Source organism: Protopterus annectens, chromosome 3.part0, assembly GCF_019279795.1.
Source record: "Protopterus annectens isolate FY-2018-M chromosome 3.part0, PAN1.0, whole genome shotgun sequence".
Lineage (NCBI taxonomy): Eukaryota > Metazoa > Chordata > Ceratodontiformes > Protopteridae > Protopterus > Protopterus annectens.
Window position 1 is genome coordinate 1635830823 of NC_056731.1, and position 22341 is coordinate 1635853163.

The 22341-nt window shown below is 44.1% G+C and overlaps 1 protein-coding gene across 1 annotated transcript in view; it reads right to left on the bottom strand.

Moving 5' to 3' along the window:
• Positions 1-22341, bottom strand: part of RRM2B (ribonucleotide reductase regulatory TP53 inducible subunit M2B) — a 1174820-nt gene that overhangs the window by 795110 nt on the left and 357369 nt on the right. The gene's annotated exons all lie outside the window — the stretch shown is intronic.

Consider the following 22341-nt stretch of genomic DNA (forward strand, 5'->3'; position numbering starts at 1 on the left):
TATATATCTATACAGATATCTGGACAATTATATATACATATATTTTCACCATATGTCCTGAACATGGAGTGTAGCCCTACCTCAGCCCCTATAGTCCCAACTTCATAGTGCAAGGGGATGTCAGGTGTGTATAGCAAGTATATTTGTAGACTATTGCTACTGTACTAGGGATTGTTTTCACAGACATGGTGTGTGTGGGAGGTCACATCTGTTTTTAACATGTGCGCCATTGGCTACTGACAGGCATCCTAAGGACATCATAGTACAGTACCGCTGCTAGCACATAATGCTCCTGTGGACTACAGCAGAGATATTGGCTAATATATGTGGACATTCTGACACACTCTGGACAGTCCAGAGGTGTACACAGAACCCCTTAGTGCAAGACATGTGGACCAAGCCTGACAATGTGGATGTTAGCAGCCATGTAGAGGGGAATAACATGTAACAACTGGTATACATTTGCCCCCATAGGTTATGTATTTACACACCCCTGTCTGTCCTGACACATAATAACCACTGGTACAGAGGTGCCATGCCCACATACTACCCACTAGATATTGACATACATCTGTACAGCATCCCACTGCTCTGTATAACATACATGACTGTTAAGGGAGGCCCAGCAGCAATACATCTGGCAAGTATCCAGACATGACATCTCACTGGGTAAGTACACTAAGCTGCTAGGCATGTAACAAAGCACTGTGCAGGCTACAGGCAGACTGGCTCAACACTGGCCTACATTTCCTATGGGGGAATGCACATGTACCTGCATATATAGCAGGCTCTACAAGCATGTCACAGCACAGAGTACAATACATCATTCTGAAAGTGCATAACCACAGCCAATGTGAACACAGCCATGTATGGTAAGTTAGAGTTTTATTACAGTATATGGACTATTTGTTCAACACCATCCGCATATGTGCCACTCACATACTAACCCTACATATACTGGGCTGCTACACAGTGTGGTCCAATGCCTATCTGTGGTATGGGACATGTGTGTGTATGGCCCTACAAACATGTAAGCCGATAGGGTAACATACAGTGGTGCAGCATGTGACATCAGATAGAATGGGACTAAGGACAATGACATCTAACACAGTCTATATACAGGCCAAAGTACATATTATCATTACACACACTGTCGACATTCACCTTACGTACACAGACCTCAGTGCTGTACACACAAACACAGAATTCCAGGTGATGTCATCAAATATAACCCCTACTATACATAACATGTGTAGCAGTCTGATATCTCACTGGCTTGTTATCAGATATGATGTCACTAATTATGGTGTACAGCACATATGCACCTCTTACTGCATGACATATCTACAAAGGTTGACAGAGTTGTGGCTGGAGGCACATACACAGGGCCAATATTGACATGTTGCTGTGATAACCTCATACATGTACTGTTGTAACAGGGTTTGTTGAAACATATATCCTATGAGAGATATGAAGTCAGTAACTCTCACGGCTGTCACCATCTACAGACTGCAATCCTCACACTACCTTCTGCAGTCCACAGATAGGTGCTCTGTGGGTAACACTTGAAACAAAAGGCACCATACACTGCCCAGTCTGCAGATGACCCTACAGATGGGGTTCCCTCATACAGATGGCATTGACATGGCAGTTATTAAAACATGTAGGACAGCCATATCCACACACACCCTGTTAAACCAACATTACTCCAAATGCAGTATAGCAGCACTTACAGTCTGTAGTCAGGTCAGGCACATCCCCCTCCTGTGTGTTGCCCTGTTTCCACAGTGTATGTTGTTAGATGTAAATCCCCAATCCATCTGAGATGCTGTTTGCCAAACAACAGAACAAGTTCCTGCTCACAGTGAATGAAAAGGCCCAACACCAACATGATGTTCCTAGATATTGGAGTGTGTTTCCATGCAATTGGCAATGGGAATGTTACCACAGCTGTTCCACATGCAATCAGCTAGAGAAGGGCTGCAATTCGTGCAGAGTCCATCAGCTGATCATGAGCATCACTTAAAATACACATGCTGCTGCCTAAGCAAAGCAGGTGTAGGTGACCACATCCACCAGAGAGGGAGTGAGAGAGGCAGACAGAAGCAAAGAAAAGTCAGGGAGGGGCGGGAGAGTAAAACTTAAGCATGTTTGTGTCACACACCTACCAGCACAGGGTATCAAACCCTGACAACTATGTAGTGCTATCACATTTCTATGCAGTTACTGGATGCACCACATAGGTTACATGTTGAGGAGCCCTCAAAACGTATATGTGATGATGAGTGACATCTGCAACAGGGATATGGTAGCTATACAGTAGGTGTAGTACACGTGCCTGTCCACATGAACAGGTGCCAGTATCAACACAGCCACACTCACAGGGATGCACACACATTGACACACTTGGCAGGGCCAGGAATACAACTCATCACTAGTGAGATTGCCACAACACATTACTGTGCAGGTATCACATGCACCACAGGGGCCATACAGAGGTTATATGGGCAAAGGGTATGTGGAGGTGTCTGACATTGAACATCATGCTTCAGTATGCCAACGGGGGTTGTAGTGAGTGTGAATGTGATCATACACATCATACAACACACACACATACACAGGATGCCAGTACTGACATGCATGTGTGCATTGCTTTATGGGTGTGTAGTGGTCGACTGTGCCAGACAGCTATAGAAGGCTAGGTGATGGGTATACCTTGGCATCAGCCCACATGACAATGGTCTGCATTGTGGCTCAGTGGTGTAGTTTCTGGATTTGCCCACACAGGTGGTTTTGTATTCTCCATCCAGTCACCTGGGTGACTACTGCATGTGGCCAATGCTGTGCATTGCTTGCCATGCATGTGTTCCTTAGTCCATGACATGGACAGTGTCTGGGATGTGCACACCTCCCACATGAATGTACAGTGACATGTGGAACTGTACCTGGGGTGTCTGGCCCATATTGTGTACACAGATTGTTATCATCAGATGTGCCAGTCCTGGCCTCATGTGGTGGGAACTGTTAATGGACAGCAGGTTTACCCTGCACCTACATTGATAGCATGATACCGGCATTCCCTGGTGTCAGTGACATCTGTCCATACAGGGCATGTTTTTCAGGTATGGTATGTCTTTTGTGGGTCACATTTGATGGCACCAAAGGTGTTGCAGGTGTCCAGTGGGGAACATGGGGAAGGTGCACTGTCGGCATGTACATGCCTATTGGACAGTTGGACAGGGTGCCATGCCCTCTGTAGCCCACTGCAATCACACCATGGTTACTATCAGTGGGCAATATGCAGAGTACTACCAAAATAGCGACTGTTGTCTAGGCAAGTGTGTGTGTATGAGACATGGGTTGAGAGTGTTCTGTGGGTAATACTAGGGTTGTTAACTTTGTTTGCATGGCCTTGATGTCACATGTAGAGGTATGGATTTGCACCCCATCCTCCTGGCTATTTCACATCTGTTATCCTTGTACAGTGGACATTGTGATATATACTAGGGCCACCATATAAGAAATTTGCAAAACCCGCTCCACATTGAGTCCATTTGTTACACACTCACAGCCACCTCCACACAGCATACGAATTACAAACACACACACACACACACACACACACACACACACACACACACACACACACACACACACACAGACACACCTGTCATGTCTGGGATTATAACTCCTACCTAACTAGTTTACTACACTACAGCACTACACAGTTATAGGATGTGCCATGGAGATTACTGGAGTACTCCTTCCCCAAAGGTGTATTCCACAATGAATGACATCAACATGATTGCCAAAGTAGGGCATTTGAATTGTAGTGAGTGTGGCTAGGCTAAAATTAATTGCTCTCTAAACAGACATAGAAATACACACAAAACATCCACAACTTCCATGTGTGGGAATAGAACACCAGAGTTCTATATCACACTACAGCATGAAGCTGTTATAGGACACACCATGGGGATTACTGGAGTACTCCTTCCCCAAAGGTGTATTTCACAATGAATGACATCAGCAGGATTGCCAAAGTAGAGCAATTGAATTGTAGCGAGTGTGGCTAGGCTAAAATGCATTGCTCCCTACACAGACATAGAAACACACACAAAACATCCACAACTGCCATGTGTGGGAATAGAACCCCTACCAGAGTTCTATATCAGACTACAGCATGAATCTGTTATAGGATGCACCATGGGGATTACTGGAGTACTCCTTCCCCAAAGGTGCATTTCACAGTGAATGACATCAGGATTGCCAATGTAAGGCATTTAAATCGTAGTGTGTGTAACTAGCATAAAATGCATTGCTCCCTACACAAACAGAGAGACACACACACACACACACACACACACACACACACACACACACACACACACACACACACAGTTACCATGTTTGGGTTTAGAACTCCTACCTAACTAGTTTATTACACTACAGCAGTACGCAGAGTTATAGGAAGCGCCATGGAGATTACTGGGCTACAGTTTTCTGAAAGGTGTATGTCACAGTGTATGACATCAGCAGCCTTGCCAAAGTAGGGAATTTGAATTGTAGTGAGCATGACTAGCCTAAAAGCATTGCTCTCTACACAGACAAAGACACACACAGTTTCCATGTCTGGGATTAGAACTCCTACCTAACTAGTTTATCATACTGCAGCAGTATGCACCGCAGAGATTACTGGACTACAGCTTTCCAAAATGTGTATTTCAGTGTATGACATCAGCAGCCTTGCCAAAGTAGGGCATTTGAATTGTAGTGAGTGTGACTAGCCTAAAAAGCATTGCACTCTACATAGAAACACACACACACACACACACACACACACACACACACACACAGCTGCCATGTCTGGGATTAGAACTCCTACATAACTAGCTTATCACACTACAGCAGTATGCAGTTATAGGAAGCACCACGTTGATTACTGGCCTACACCTTTCACAAGGGTGTATTTCAAAGTGGATGACATCAGCAGGCTTGTCATAGTAGGGCTATGGGGATGGCAGTGTGTATGTATGGCCCATAACCTATTCATCTGGAGGCTGACATACCACATGCGGGCACACGCAGGGTTATATTCCACAGGTACATGTATACAGCTGCTAGATGACTACTTCCTTGTACAGTCATGTTGCACAGCTAGCACTTGCACCACATAGTCCATAATGCTGACCGATACCAGTGGCTAAGGTCCACAGTGAGTGACATCTGAACTTCATGCAGTTTTAGCCATTTGACTGTGTGCTGGGTGGGAAATGCCTCATAATGGATGGCTTCTTGTGACAGTCACTCTCTTCCACACATCTATGTGTGTCTACTTTTATCTTATTATAGTGTGTTGCCCTTGGATATATGCCTGTATTCCTATCCAGTGTGTGTGCAAAGCATGAGTGCTGCATACTAAGGAGTGTCTGCACTAACATCTGCAACTACCAGATATGTCTGGTCCACTATTGTTTGCAGACATGGCCTTCATTTGTTTACGTGTGTGAGCATGCCCAGTATGACCTTTCAGTATGTTGTTGACTGACATTGACTTCATTTCTCTAAGTGTGTGAGCATGCCCAGTATGCCCTTCTGTATTGAATGTGTGGATCGATTCCAGGTAGTTTGTACTGAAGTGCAGACATTTGTGTTGTACACCTACAAGTAGCATGCTGTTTCTGCAGGATATCCATCGATCATTTGACAATATGGGGACAAACTGTGCAGGGGATAGTGTGTACTGTAGGTGATTGTGTCTGTGCTGCTTCAGCTGCATGGTACTGCTGTTAGCAGAGATATTCAGACATGTGTACTGTTATATACAGTGATGTTTTCTGTCCTCATGTACTATCAGGTGGACATTCTTGCTCACAGTGATGACTTGGAGGACAAGGGTGACTGCAGCCGTGTCCAGTATTGTGGGCAGACACCTACGTATTCATGGTAAGTTATGCCATTCTGGAAGGGGAGCTGCAGACACTTGGTGCTGGGTTTGTGTATCCAGCTCAGCACCTTGGTACAGTGCTGGCAGAGGATCCCATACTTGTCTGCCCATCAACATGACAGTATGGCCTTATCTTGCTGTGTCAATGCCTCGCAGCTGTACAGATTTGCACAGGTTAGCCAGAGGCAGGGGCCATGGGTCAGGACATTTACCCTATTGTGGTGTACAGGTAGATGTGTAGCCATCCAGTTATGTGTTTGCAGCCAAGGATAGTGTGTGCACACAGCTTGATGTCAGACCCTGCACATTCCATGCTCCTCATGCTCCCACAATCCCCTCTGCTATTCTAACCTCTTCCATACATTATTGCATACATTCTCTGACACTTTCCCTAAGAGTATCACCCCATCACAGGTGTGTGTGTTAGTGTTGGTCCATAGTTCATGCAGTGGGACATGGTGGACATGTTACTGTGGTTTGTCCACATGGCCTTCCATATGGCTTATGTGGAGTGTGTTATGTTGTTATTTGGGTGTCCATGACATAACATGCATTGGCAGTATGTGTGAGACACAGGCCTTTGGCAGATGCCTGTGGGGTATTACGTGTTGCTACAGGCCAGATGTGGCAGGCCATTGCATTCTGTCAGTCCTACAGTCCCAGACCACCATACAGTATATTCCCCTGGGGTGAAAGGGCAGGTGTGATAGGTGTTCATGCCAATACCTTCTATCAGTCTTGATCAGGTGGGGTAGATGCTGGCAGGGTGCTACCTACAGCTAGGGATACACATGCATGGGACACCTGCACTGCATGATGCAGTCTTCCACTATTGCCATATACAGGTGGGGTCTTACTGTACACATTCCCACAGCAGGGATATTACCAGAGAGGTACCTGTGGGTGGTGTTTGCATGGCTGGGTGCATGTGTGCTATGGACACTACTTGCATCTGACACACAGATATGCATGGGGCATTCCAGTTATGCTGGCATGTGCAGGTACATCAGTTGATTCCCAGTACATCAGTCCTACCTCCTTTGTCATATGCAGGTGTTCAGGCAGACATCACTGGTATCCCCTACTACAGGTCCAGTTACTGTGATGCATACCTATATGTACACATCCAAGGGTGTCTTCATTTCACAGTGACACAATATATACTGTATGTCTGGAGTACTTTCCCCTGTGTACTGCTTGTATATCTAGCCCAACAGCCATGCCATGTCAGTCTTTCAGGTGGTGACACATATTACCACCATATATTTACAATGGCTTACTGCTAGGCTGTGTTATACTGGTGGGAATTGTCTTTGGCACTGCAGTCATGAGGGCTTGTCCCTGTCATCAGCAGTAGTGGGTAATGGCCACCAGGTCTTACCTCAACAAGTATACATACTGACCACTCACACACATTATGAAACACACACCATCATAACACACACAAACCTGCATATTGTGCAAATGCTACAACCTATCCTGCTACCTTGGCCACCTCTGGGCATCTGTGCTCCACTCATATTATACCTACTCATACATGTTACTACATTTCTACACAGAGTTGGGGGGGGCACACCTGAGTGTCACTACATTTCTACACTGGATTGGGGGAAGGGGCAGACCTGTCTGTTTCCACATGTCTACATAGGCGTGGGGGGGCACACCTGACTGTTACTATATTTCTACATAGGATTGTGGGAGACACACCTGACTGTTTCTACATTTCTATGTTGGATTGTGGGGGGCACACTTGACATTACTACAAGTCTATGCTGGATTGGGGGTAGGGGCACACCTGACTGTTTCTACATGTCTACATGGGAGTGGGGGGGCACACCTGACTGTTACTACATTTCTACATCAGATTGGGGGGCACATCTGACTGTTACTACATGTCTACGCTGGATTGGGGGTAGGGGCACACCTGACTGTTTCTACATGTCTACATGGGAGTGGGGGGGCACACCTGACTGTTACTACATTTCTACATAGGGTTGTGGGGGGACACACCTGACTGTTTTTACATTTCTACACAGGATTGGGGGGCACACCTGACTGTTACTACATTTCTACACATGATTGGGGGGTGCACACCTTACTGTTTCTACATATCTACATAGGATGGGGGGGCACACCCGGCACTTGCACACATATGCTATGACTGTACTGGCATGTCAGGTACTCCATTTCATTCTGTATTCTAACCTATCATACTGACTAGAGGCATATCAGTGTACTACAGGTCTTAGCTTTGGTTGCCCTACATATTAGTGTCTGACTTCCTACCCTTCAGAACTAACATCCCACTGCCTGACCTGCTGTAGTCTGTCTGTGTAGGCCTGGGGGGGTTACCCATAGGCATCATTCAGAGGCCGTAGCACAGGCTCTGTTTGGGTTTGTCTACACCTGTCCTGCTGGCTCAGACTGTTGTTGGGTATGTGAACCTCCCTGACTGGCATGAGTGAGTCATATGGACACACATGTCACCCAGCACATTTCCTGCAGTGGGTTTTGTCACCCTGTGTAGTACTAGCTACTATGGTTACTCCAGTATGTGTTACAGATGTCATGGTGCCACTATGGGTGTCTACTATCTGTTGCCATAACATTCAGCCACCCAGTTCCCTTGCATGCTCTCATCCATTCCATAGATACAAGTAACGACACATTCTACTCCATCTGGCAATTGGTATGTTGATTGACTTACCTTGTGGGTGTGGCAAGATTGAGGATGGTGCTTGAGGGCTGCCTATGTCAGATGCACATAGTACATTCCGTATACATGGTTGAGCACAGGTAGTGTCAAGTTTGGCATCCCTTTTACTGTATGTGTGAGTCAGAGAGAGGTGTCATTCCCTGGGTCCCTACTGTGTCAGTGTATGTGCTATGCATTGCCTCTTTGCCAAGGCCAGGGCATACTGGGCATGCCTCCATCTGCCTACTGGGGCAGGCTCAGGTTGTTCCTCCTCCGAGTCACTCTGTGCCTGTGCAGGCCTTGGCATTGGTGGGGGGCTGTGTGAACCTGCCCCATGCTGTTCTTGCTGCAGCTGTTTCCACAGGATCATATTGTGTAGCATGGCACATACCATAACAATTTGAGTACATGTAGCTGGTGAGTACTGCAAGGCTCCACCGGATGTGTCCAGGCACCAGAACTGTGACTTGAGCATCCCAAACACACGTTCTATTATAAGTCTGGTCTGTGCATGTGCCTCATTATGGTGTCCTTGTTCAGTTGTGTGTGCATTTCTGACGGGTGTCATCAGCCACAGCTCCAGTGTGTAACCAGCATCCCCCACTAGGTGACCATAGGGGATGTCCCCACTGGTAAATCTCTGGTACAGCTGCGTCAGATGCCAGATGTGGGAATCGTGATAGCTTCCAGGGTAGCCAGCAAACACATTCATTATAATGCCCTGGGCATCACACACGACCTGGCAGTTGATGGAGGGGAGGCCCCTGCGGTTGATGTAGGCCCTACCCTGATCACCGGGTGGTGCTTTGATGCAAATGTGCATGCAGTCTATAGCACCCACTACCTCAGGGTATTTTGCTATTTGGTGGAAGAGACGCATATTGCTGGCCAACACCTCACGGGTGTTGAGGAAATATACGTGCTCACTGGCATGTGCTGATATGGCATCCAGGAACTGGTGGAATACTCTGGATGCTGATGCCTGTGAGATCTCCATGATATCCCCAGTTGAGCTTTGGGAGGTACCTCTGGCTAGTATTTTTAGGCCTACACATACCTTGTTATCCACTGGGATGGGTTCCCCTCGGTCAGTTCTGTGTGTCAGGCATGGCCGGCACAGCTCAACAATTTGCTGTAGGAAGTCCATGTCCACCCTATAGTGCTCCACTATCTCCGGCTCATGTAGCCCCTGGTAGGTTACTCTGGGTCTGTACACTCTTCTCTGTCTCCTCAGTGTGGGTTAATCGGCAGCATTCACATCCTCACCACCCTCTGCCTCTTGCACATGTTGTTGTATGTTGCCTGCTGCAGCCCCTATCATTTTGTAGTTTTGTTTGTTAAAAGTTCCCCAATTGTATACACCGGTGGTGTACAGTATGGGAAAAAACAGAGAGGAAGGTGTTTGCATAGTTTATATTAGTGTTCTGGGCTGGGCCGGTCTGCTGCTTGTGTAATTGGCTGATTCTGATACATTTCACCTGCTAGCTATGCTAGTTCTCCTTGATTAACTTCCTACTACTGTTTTCCCTTCCCATTGCCTTCTTGTTTAAGCCCAGGGGCACACCACACAAACACATTGCTCAAATGTGCACAGAGCTGCTATTTCCTGGTTTACCTTTTTCTTTTTCTTTAAAACCCGGTGTGCGGCTAGCATACCCACTTAGGCAATGTAAAGACTCAGACACACCCCCATGCTTAGCTGTGCTTAGCTAGGAGCAAACCTGAGCCACAGGGCTCCAATCTGCTTACAGTATGCCTGACACCCCCCCACCCCCCCACCCCCATGATGTCAACTAACTCCTAGGCTTGCACCAAGCTATTCATGCTCTTACACTGTTGGGACCTGACTAGCATGCTGGGGAAAACTGGGATTCACTGTCATTCCCCTCATTTGCATAGGACTGTCTGATAATGCATAGTTACATGTCTCACACTGATCCTCCCCCTTTAGCAGCCACTACTCACTGGCCATGATGTCTTCTGCCTGCCATTGGCTATAATGGCAGAATAGTGATTTCGGTTAGAATGCTTTTTGGGAGTATTTTTTTTTATTTTTAGCCCGATCCCATTTGCGCACCACTGCCCTACGCTTAAACAGCCAAGATTGGCAAAAAAAAAAATAAAAGTTGATTTTTTTATTTTTTAAGCTGTTTTCAATGCCAATGGCCTTATACTTGGCATGCTTCCTGACAGATATGCAGCCTTTATTTGGTGCTGACATGGCTCTGTTTTGGAATTTGCAGAAATGTACTCAGTTACTAACCGAGTACATTTCTGCAGATTACACTAGTCCTGCATGGACAGTTTCCAGCTTCCTGGATCGCAAATTCACCTCATTTGCATGGATTTCTCCTGAAAATGGGGTACTTTGCATACAGGGCTGAGTCCATGCAGGACTAGTGCAGGAGTGCTTGTGCATGCCCCTGCAGACTATTCCTGGATTGCACGGCAGACATACTGCCTGCTAGAGCTCCTGCACTAATCCTGCATGTCGTGCAAGGCTTGCAGAATCCGGGGGCTTGTACACCTACTGATCATCTATTTGAGCCAGCCAAATGGTGTTGACAAAGCAGATGTCGACATAGCTGGCCATTCATTTGTCCAGCTGCACTAAACCTATATTTATATATCTTTATCTATATCTACATCTATATCTATATCTATATATATAGATAGATAGATATATAGATATACATAAATAAATATAAATACACACACACACACACACACACACACACACACACACACACACACACACACACACGTGTGTGTGTGTGTGTGTGTGTGTGTGTGTGTGTGTGTGTGTGTATGTGTGTATTTAAGTAAGGGAGTATGAGGGGATAAGTTTGCATCACAAAAACATTTTGTTTTTGTCTTTTTAGTATTTTCAAGTCATGCTTCTTGATGTGAGAAATTCAGTGAAGAGTAACTCATTGCAGGGTGAGTCAGCAGAATACTTGTAAACTGTTATTCTATAAATATATTTAAAAAATCCCTATGACAGGAATATAAGAAAACAGTCAGGTAGATTGTATTAGCAGGACCAAATAGGCAAGGCTATGAATTAGGTTGTGAAGTTTGTAACATAATTTGTCCTTTCTGAAAATATGGTAGAGAAAATTCTACATAAAAATCAACATATGCATGGTAAATGGCTAAGTCCAAAGCACACATGCTCAGTTAAGGAACACCTGATGTAACAAGTAATTATTCCAAATCAAATCCACAGATTATTACTTTGGCTTCTAAAGGCATTCAAATATGAAGCTGTGTTATAATCATAAGAGGTAAATGTTCTTTACCAGGACCAATAACATATAGCTTAAAATCAATTTGCCACTAAACTTAAATCTTTCATTATAATGCCCTGGGCATCGCACATGACCTGGCAGTTGATGGAGGGGAGGCCCCTGCGGTTAATGTAGGCCCTACCCTGATCACCGGGTGGTGCTTTGATGCATATGGGCTTGCAGTCTATAGCACCCACTACCTCAGGGTAGTCTGCTATTTGGTGGAAGAGATGCATATTGCTCAAAATATACTCCAAAGGACCAATTAGTTATGACCCCAAGCCCTGAAATCAATGAAATTACAACAGACTTCCACAGAAGTTCCTGATTCATACTACTAACATATAGCTAAAGTCTGAAATTTAAAGGCACACCAGACTTCTTTCCATTTTAAAGCAGTATTATTACAGCCACGGCTAATTCTAAGCTGCAGGCATGCTTTGCTGCACATGCCCTGATAATACTCATAGACATGTCAGTTGTCTTTCTGTACATTCAGTAACAAAAAGTTGTTAGTGGAATTTGTAGTTATAGACATGGTTTGAAGAGGTAATAGTCTTTAACCAAGGAGAATTATTTTCTGTATACAATTTTTGTGGTTATTTTTTAAGCAACTACACCTCATTATGAAGTGTTAACTGCTTAATAAAAGGTTTGTGGCTGCAATCAAGCAGAACAGCAGCCTCATATCCAGCTTCTTGTCAGTTACCACTCTTCAGAGAAAGTATGGTTACCTCAGGCCCAATGTGCCCCATTTGGGGGACCCCTCATCTGTCCCCACCCCATCTACCACTCCACCACTCCCTTTACTTGCTGTCTTCTTGAACTTAAGACTATTTCAGATTAGATGTCAAAACATATGCTATTACTGTGTTTCTTTATTGTCTTATGACAAACTATAAACTATGTTAAAACATAACTAAATTACTGGAATGCTGGATTACCCCCATATGCAATGCCTCCTGCAGTTCCTCTCTCAGGGTCTGCTTAACTCACTCAGGCACATCATAAGGGACCGCCTTGATGGGCCACTGAGGTCATATGTCTACATACTGTATCCCGAGATGAGTGCACTAGTAAATGTGTTCCCAAACTCTGTAGTACTGCCTGGATCCCCTGAATCTGGGTAGGGAATAGTTGCACACTTTCCTCTTGTTCAAGCCTCAGTCCTCACCACTGGCAACAGTGTGGGGATGTACACAATGGGAGTATGACAAGTACACACACAGTAAAGTGCAGTTTCCCTTAAGAGCACAGAGAGACCACAGTCCATCAGGGGCTGGTTTCTGCCTCTTTCTCCAGCTCCCCAGTAAGACTTCCTACTGGCACAGCTATAGGGTTGAGATCTCAGCTGAGCGGACAAGCAGAAACCTCCAGCACCCTCTCTGTCTAAACAGTGCTTTGTGTCCCTGCCCAAATAGCTGACACACACACACACACACACACACACACACACACACACACACACACACACACACACACACACACACACACACACACACTCTTTGAGGTTGATTTATATACAAATACACTCCTGGCAAAGGTTGTCAGAGGTTTACTAGCTATGCCCCCTTCTGCCCACGCTATAAGGTAGTTTCCACTGCCACCAACCACTCTTGTCAACCACTTAAGGTCCTTAACAAAGGGTGCCCACTCCTACTGTGTAATGTTACTATTAATCCAGATGGTAGTCTGACCAAGCAAGTCTATTTAGGAGTGGCCTGTACAGTGTCACCAAATAGATATGCAAGTACTATAAGAGCTTAAATGTGTCTCAAAAATATTAGCCACAAAGACCGGTTTAAATATATTTAATAATAAATAATAAAAGAACAAAAAACCATAAAATGTAGATGTGCTGGATCATTGCTGCAGTCCTTACTATTTGGGGTAGTCCGGTCCGTCAGTCCGAATACCAGAGTATATATGGCGCACGGCTCGGACGGTAGCACTAGACTAGCGTCATCAGGGTACCGTCGCGCATAGCATGACAGCCCTTTTCTTTGCCGTCTTTCTTGCCCCAGATGTCAGAAGACAAAAAAGAAAGACAAAATACAAAATACAAAATTATGTACAATATATACAAAAAAATATATAAAAAAGCAACAACATATAACCTCACCACAACCACCCCTTAGAAATAGTTTGACACAGGCTTGCCTCCTGAACTCAAAAGCAAAAGAAACAAACAACTGCTGAGACTGCCTAAAATCCTGTCCTTATAATAAAAAAGCACAATATTGCCAAAGTGTGCAAAAAGTTTTTCCCTTTATTTTTTGGGGGTCTGCATAAAAGGCAAAAGAATAGTTAATAGTTTGGTTTAAAGCCACACTAGAAACCACCTTAAAGGAGAAGGGGAGAGATAATGATACCCTATCCTTATGGAAAAAATAAAAGGGCTCTACTGCCATAAGGGCAAACTCAGGACACCCTTCCTTCTGCAGAAGTAATAGCCAACAGAAAGCAGTCTTCCAGTCTCTATTTCAAGTATTTCAGTTCAGCAGTAGCTCAAAAAGGTTGTAGAGTAAGTTTTTTTTTCCACAAAAAAATTTGAGATCCCAAGAGTAGGAGGGAGCTTGGGGGTCTTATTATATTCTTTGCCTAAGAAAACTTGTTGAACAGGATGTGAAAACAATGGTGGAGCTGAAATTGCTGAAATGGAAATGAAGGACAAACTTGTCCAAAAACCAATAACTAATTTATTAGTAAGCCCCAAATTAGGCAATTGAAATCCAAAACCTTTTGCTGTAACCAAAAAAAAATAATCAAATCCATTTTTCTTTTTACACTTTCCTTGTACCTGTACTAGGTAGCTTCCATAATAATCACATTTAAAACTTTGTTGAGAAGTTGAGACCTGCTGTGTTTTTTCAACACATATGCCAGGCTGTTAGATGAAGAGAGTGAAGCTTGACATTGAGCAGATGAAATCAAAGGAGGGCTTCTTCACTTCCTTCCTTAGTAGTAGGTACCCAGTGTGCAGTGTTGTTGCCGTTTATCAAAATCAATCATATCCTTGGCTTGTCTTGTTGTCTTTTTTGACTTACCTTTGGAGAAAGGAAGAAGAGTGGAAGGCATACACACACATGTTTTCAACTGAAAGACAGAGCATCCACTTTCCAAGCTGTGCGATGAAACCCCTTTGTGCAAAACTTTGGTTTAGACAGATATATGTCTGGAGTTCCCCCATGACACTGTCAATTTCTGAAATACATGAAGATCCAGTTTCCACTGGGGGGATCCATGATTTGTCTGCTTAACACATCTGCTAAGGCAGAAAAGAAACCCTGAACGAAGAGTTAGTTGTAAGTAGCTCCTCTCCCATAAAATTATTGCTTGCCTGCATAGGATGCAGAATGTGTCTCCTTGTTGTGTTCCCCATTGACAGTTGTGTTGTCTGTTAGAAGTTGTCAACTCCTGAATGAACAAGTAACCTGAAAGCCACATTAATGCAAACTGGACTGCTAACATCTCCTGCTCTCTTCCATGTCATGCTGTAGATGGGATAGGGTCTGTCTCACTTGTTCCACTCAGATTTCCATTCCCAAGCAATGTCCGACTCTTTAAGGAATGAAATCCCATCTCGCTAAGCCCTTGGCCGGTCGTTCCCTTGGTCCCTTTCTCCTGGGCATTCCTGAAACACACACTTTTTGAAGGCAAAGTATTTATTTGAATGACAGTGTCCAAATCCAGTGTCCAAAATCTGGGTGTTTTTGAGATACCATTGTAGCTTCCTCATGCTTCCTCATATGCAGTTTGGCATTGAATACAAGATGAGAATAACATGCCATAATGCCTAATGCTTCCTAGACAGTCCTGCAGTGACTGATAGATGATTGATAGTTTGATAAGTGATAGATAGTTTTCTTTTGTTTGGGGGTTAAAAAGGCCATCTGGGCTGCTGTAGTCAGTCACACCAGAAAGCACATACTTTTATCACGCTCACAGAATAGGCACTGCTTTGCTGCTATGTATTCATTTAGCAGAAGGGCTCTGACTCTTCTTTTTCTTGATCCCAGAATCAGGCAGTCAATAAAGTTGAATTCCTTGTTGAATTCCTGTAGTTCAAAGCTATCACCAGAGAGAGCCAGAACCTTGTGAATACACTTGGATAGATAAGCCAAAGGGCAATGCAGAGAACCAGAACCAGAAATGAGAAGCCCCACTGAAGCTGAAACTGGCCCACCTCTCAAAGAAGTTTTGGCAACAGAAGGAGAAGTGGGAATGGCCTGAGGAAGAGAGAGAAGAGCAGCCCCCTGCCTGCCTCCTCATCCTGTAACAGTAAAGTGTCTGGTACATAAGTGCAACTCACTCTCCCTGAGAAACTCCGCTCCACTCCACTGAATCTAAAGAAGAACGAATTTTCTACCGGTTCCCGGGACTGCCGGTTAGGGCTTTCTAGGCTTAGCTGTTTTGTCCTTCTAAGCCTTGCGCCGAGGCATCCCGGGCGGCATTAGCACGCATTTTTTTCCCAAATACTAACCTCCAAATACTAACCTGGCACAGTCTAACCTCCTCTTGTTAGTGCGCTCCCTAGCACAAGAGCAGCCAACAAAACCGCTCACTCAGGCCCCTAAAGGTATACACAAGGTATGGTAATCCCTTTGAGGTATCTGTTTCCCACAAGAAATACAGTTATTATTCATTTTTTGACATCCGGGTTAAATACTGAGGCAAGAAAAACCAAAGTGCCCTGACCGACCCCAGCCATATACTCTGGTATTCGGGCCGACTGGACAGCGGACTACCCCAATAGTAAGGACTGCAGCAATGTGGAACGAAGAACATCAATACTCAGTGAACCAACACAGTAACTTCAAAGTTCAAAATCACAGGAAATATTTAAAACAACACTGGAGTACAGTCTCAAATAAATAAAGAAAACATCTAAACTAATCTTTACTATATTCCTGTCTGAGTCTAAAAAGAGTTAGTATGCCCTAAGAACTTACTTACAGAGCAAGGCAAGTGCAGATGTTGACAATGAGTGGGTGTTCTTGCTAAGTCAAAGACAAAGTACAAAATGTCCAGTCTCTGTCTGAGAGAGTTCTTAAATTAATATCCAATATTACTGCTGGGTTAGCTTGGATGACATCATTTTTTGTCAACTGACTCAAGTTATCAAGCTAAACCCCCCATTGTGGCATTTGACATCTCCTTGTGAAAAATACATAGCCTTTAGATGTTTGCAGTTGCTAGAAGACATAAAACAACAAAATACTTTCAAAACAATGCAGAAGGCACTCTAGTTCTAGACATTCTGTCTCCTTGATGCATTGAAACTAACTTTTATAACACAATCATAAAACAATTTAATTTAAACTTATTTTCTTGACGTTTTGCAAGTTAACTCTGTATGTTCCACTTTCTACTATTAAAACATACATTTGCACAGGTATATAGTTTATATAAATTTCTGTTCTTTTCCAGTAGGGTACACTGAGTACACATCCTTGAAGCTCAGTACTATACAAACCCTGCTCAAAACACACTTCTGTACCAGTAGTTTAATATGCACATAATATATAGTTCTAATACATTTGGTAACACAAGCAATTGAATAATGCTGGTATTCACAAATGACATATAACTATTTACAAAATTCCAGATAGCTGGTCTGGCAGCGTGACACCCCCTATAGATATATAGATAGAAATCAAGGCAGAGTATGGCAGTAGCACACACACACACACACACACACACACACACACACACACACACACACACACACACACAGTATGAGGGCACATATGTAACCCTGACTGTGTGAATATGGGTAGAAACAGTCATGTAGTAGTAACAAACATTCCCTCCACAGGTCTTCCAGGTAAAAGAAAGTATAAAGTAGCTATAAGAAGGCTGTAATTATACACTGTGTACAAACATACCACTGCCCAACTCAGGGCCATAGGTTGTTGTAATAATACCTGTAGAGTAATTAGCAGAGCTATGATCATTAAAGCTGTGACCACTGCAAAAATCTACATTTGTTAATTGTCATCTCTCTCTCTCCCCCACCTTATCATCACCAATACTCTAAACACATAAATGAATAGGTATGTTTTCCACCAAACCTACTGTTGGGACATGTGTCCTGTTGTTCTACAAATGTTGAAATGTATACCAATTAATGTTCCCTGTTCAAATACTATCATTGGTGGCCTGTTGCTATCAATGTAACCTGCATACCGGTGTAATGCCCACTGTGGTTTCATATATGCATGTGTTCTGTTTGTTATGCAAATGTTTCAAATCTGTTGTTCTGGGTTAATGGGAATACTCATGCATTCTGTTATAACTAATCCTGGAATGTGTTTACCATCACTAACCATCATATGTTCTAAAACTACAACACCATAGCACGTCTGTGAAGGCCAATCCCAGCGGATCCGCCTCTCCTGCCTCATCTGACTGTGGCACCAGGCCCCTTCACATATGGGACCCATCCAGGGACCTCCTCATCCAGTTGTCCTGAACCACCTTCGAGTGGAACTGCCTCAGGGGATGAGGCTCGTCCCCACTGGGCACAGGCATGGACAGTATCCTGTCACCCAAAGCCAAGTCGGGGTCTGATGCACAGCGAGCTCCGCAAGGAATTGGGAGATCTGCTACTCCAGCTTGAGGGCTGCATGGCGCAATTAGAGGGTCAGCCTGCCCCTCCTGCTCAGCCCCCAGCACAGCCACCTTCATGGCCATTAAGGTGCAGTGATGACTGCCCATGGGTGGGGACCTCAGTCCCACTATATCCATTTGGGAGCTCGTGGGCTTCTGATTACAAAACATCCCTCCCCGTCCAAGGTGTTTACCCCCCACATGTGCCATATACCACCCGAGTATGCTGTCTTATCTGTCTTGTCTGTCTTCCTACCCAACCTACTTCCTCAAATATGTATATATATATATAAAAGAGTATATATAGTGCATTCAGATATCAGATCCATAGTCTGAACCTCTTACTGCAACAAATCTGTCCAAAGGCTGTCTAAATGGAGGTGAAGGGACCCAAACTAGGGACCTTTGATAATTATTGCCTTTATTCCTTCCTCCCCAGCAGAGCTGTTCTGCCTTGCAACAAAATAATAAGGGCTGCCATGTCTTGAACCCAGGGCCCTGTAAAGTACTATCAAAGCAATGTACCATTACACCATCTGAGCCCTATAAAAAATACGATGACATTCCCAACATATCAGTCAGTACAATAATTCAACAGTAGGGAAAGGAGTCTGTAGAATCAGTCAGGTTCTCTATATATACATGTATATTTGTATGGCGATGCATATATGTGGACAAATCTATACATAATACATTCATATTTTATATATATATATATATATAGAGAGAGAGAGAGAGAGAGAGAGAGACATCCAGATTTATATCTACATATCTACATATATCCATACACACATATATATATAGAAAGGTGAATAAATACACACACACACACACACACATATATATATATATATATATATATATATATATATATATATATATATATATATAAATATAAATGTGTACATAAATATACAAAAATGGATTCCATTCACTTGGTCGAAAATGATTCCAGGCAGTTCACTTCACTGAAAGCTCACTTGAATGAAAGCTCACTCGGTCGAAGTTCATTTGGTCGAAAATGGAATATAGCCCCTGCCCCACTGCAGTGCAACCCTGGAGTGAGAATATTAAATAAGGAGGGGTGTGGGGGGCACAGCCCCCCACATTGGGGGTGTTTGGGGCGTAGCCCCCCACATTATGCTAATAGTTTTTACTAAACATATATATATCAGTGCATTTCTAATGGATATAGCTTCTTATAACAGTGAATACATTAAAATTATGCGGGGGGGTTATGCCCCCCCACACCCCCGACTGTGGGGGGCTGTGCCCCCCACACACACACCCTTATTGAATATTCTCACTCCAGGGTTGCACTGCAGTGGGGCAGGGGCTATATTCCATTTTCGACCAAATGAACTTCGACCAAGTGAGCTTTCAGTCAAGTGAGCTTTCAGTGAAGTGCAATGCCTGGAATCATTTTCGACTAAATGAAATTCGACCAAGTGTATGGAATCCACAAAAATATATAATAGCTACAAACACATGCAATCTGAGGGTCATGGTGCTGCACATTAGAAGTCTAAATCTGAAAATGCATTCACTGGAAATATTCCTTAAAATGGGGAACGATGACATCTGTGCTGTAAGAGGGACCTGGTTAAAGGCAGCAGGAAGCACCCCTGCACTACCAGCCTATAACTCATTCCACAACTGTTGCCTGCAGAACTTGGACTGAAGCACCAAAGGTGGTGGTATTTCCATATTCATTAAGGATGCACACACCGCCAGAATGGAAGAAAAGCATAATGGATTACAGATCCTGCAGGTGTAGCTAACACTGGGTAAGACAATGGTTCAGGTTGTAACCTGTTATAGGTCCCCAAATATGTCCCAAGACTCACACTCCATGTCCCTAAACACCCTGGAGAATATTAGTGTCAAGCTAACACTTCCACACTGGTTGACTTCAACTACCCCACCATTATCTGGGAAAGCTACTCATGTACCAGTGCACATGCTCATCACATCAGCCTGGTCCTTGCTAACATGGGTGACTGTTGCTCTACACCAATAGTCAACTCCTCCCTTGTTATATCTTAACACAAATTAATCACCTTTGGAAATCCACAGTCCTCCCCCACTCCCTCCATAGGTAGGCAACATGAAAAGCCTGTCCAAAGCTAACTATGGCCTCATAACAATAGAGGTGGCTAACCTCATGGCAGCCATTCAAATGGAGACTAGTTGCATGACTGCTGAATCAAACAATGCACTATGAACATGTACACAAATGCATGGATACGACCATACCCAATAGAACCAGAACCCTCACCTCTAAAAAAAGGAAGCCGATTCCGTGGTCCTCAACCATAAAGAAACTGTGCAACAGACGGAAGGGACAGATATGGAATAAGGTGAAGTCCCAAGACTGGAAAAAACCCTTTTCAGCCTCAATTAAAAGTTGAGATCCCTCATCAAATACTACAAAGTTAGCTGTGAAAACAGAATTGGAGCACATAGTAAAGACAACCACAAGGCCTCATACAGTTATGTGTAGAATCTCCATGGCAATACCAAGATTTGTTCTGAGCTACAAGACAATGGTACATCCTAGACTGAGCCAACAAATATTGTCAATATACTGGCTGACATATTGAGTGCAAACTTTATCCCTCTCTCCCACCTGAAATGACCAATCACAATACCAGTCTACTGCCAGGCACCCAGTATTACTGCTGCACAAGTTAAAACACCACTGTCCAAGGCCAAGAATACAGCTTCTATGGGGCCTGATATTATCCCTGGCAGTGTTCTACATGAACTACAGAGTGACCTGGCACCTCATCTGTGTGCCCTGTGCAAGCACAGCCTCACCTCAGGCTTTGTCCCTACAGAATTGTACACTGCTACAGTCACCCCTCTCCAGAAACAAGGTGCGACTACGGACCCTGGGAAATACCGCCCCAACTGCCTGACAAATCTGTTATGCAAAGCTATGGAATGCATCATCATGCACCTAAGAAACAGGGATATGGGAATCTGCAGACTCAGGATCCCACACAGTTTACTTTTGTGAAGGGTAGGTCAACCTAGTCAACTTCTTGCCGTCAGTCACCTAAGCTGTGAATGAAGGCAAGGCGGCACATACAGCCTACCTTGATCTGGCCAAAGCCTTTGATAACATTCCCCACTCAGGAATCATGCAAAAACTCACTAAGCTAGGCATCAACCCCTATATCACTAGGTGGGTTGCAAACTGGGTCACAGATAGGACTCACAGTGTGGAAATAGCTGACTCCAAGTCAGACTGCTGAGCAGTCATAAGTGGAGTCCCACAGAGTTCTGTCCTGGGTCCTCTCATGTTTGGTTACAACTTCTATGAAGTCCATGCCAACATGAAGGGGCTCTGGCTGACAAAGTTTGCAGACAATTGCAAGTTGGGGGCTATTATTAACTACCCAAGTGATGTTGGTATCCTACTGAAAGGCTTCACTGAGACCAATGACTGGTGTCAGAGCCATGGCCTTAAGCTCAATGTCAGAAAACATATTGTAATCCCCTTTGTGGAAAACCCTGTTTCCATGATTTACTTCATTGATGGTAGTCCCCTGAACAAAGAAGGCATTATAAGAGATCTGGGTAAACAGGTTGACAGCAATGTCTCTTGACCACCACATTGTCACTGTGGTCACACAGTACTTCTAAGTGGAACATCTCAGTACTAATGCATTAGCCTCCAGGAAAGAAGAGGTTATTGTCCCCCTGTACTCTTCTTGACAGAGTGACACAGTTTGTTTTAGCATACATATTCTGATGGATGTGAGGTAGGTAAATAAAATGTATGTCCTCAT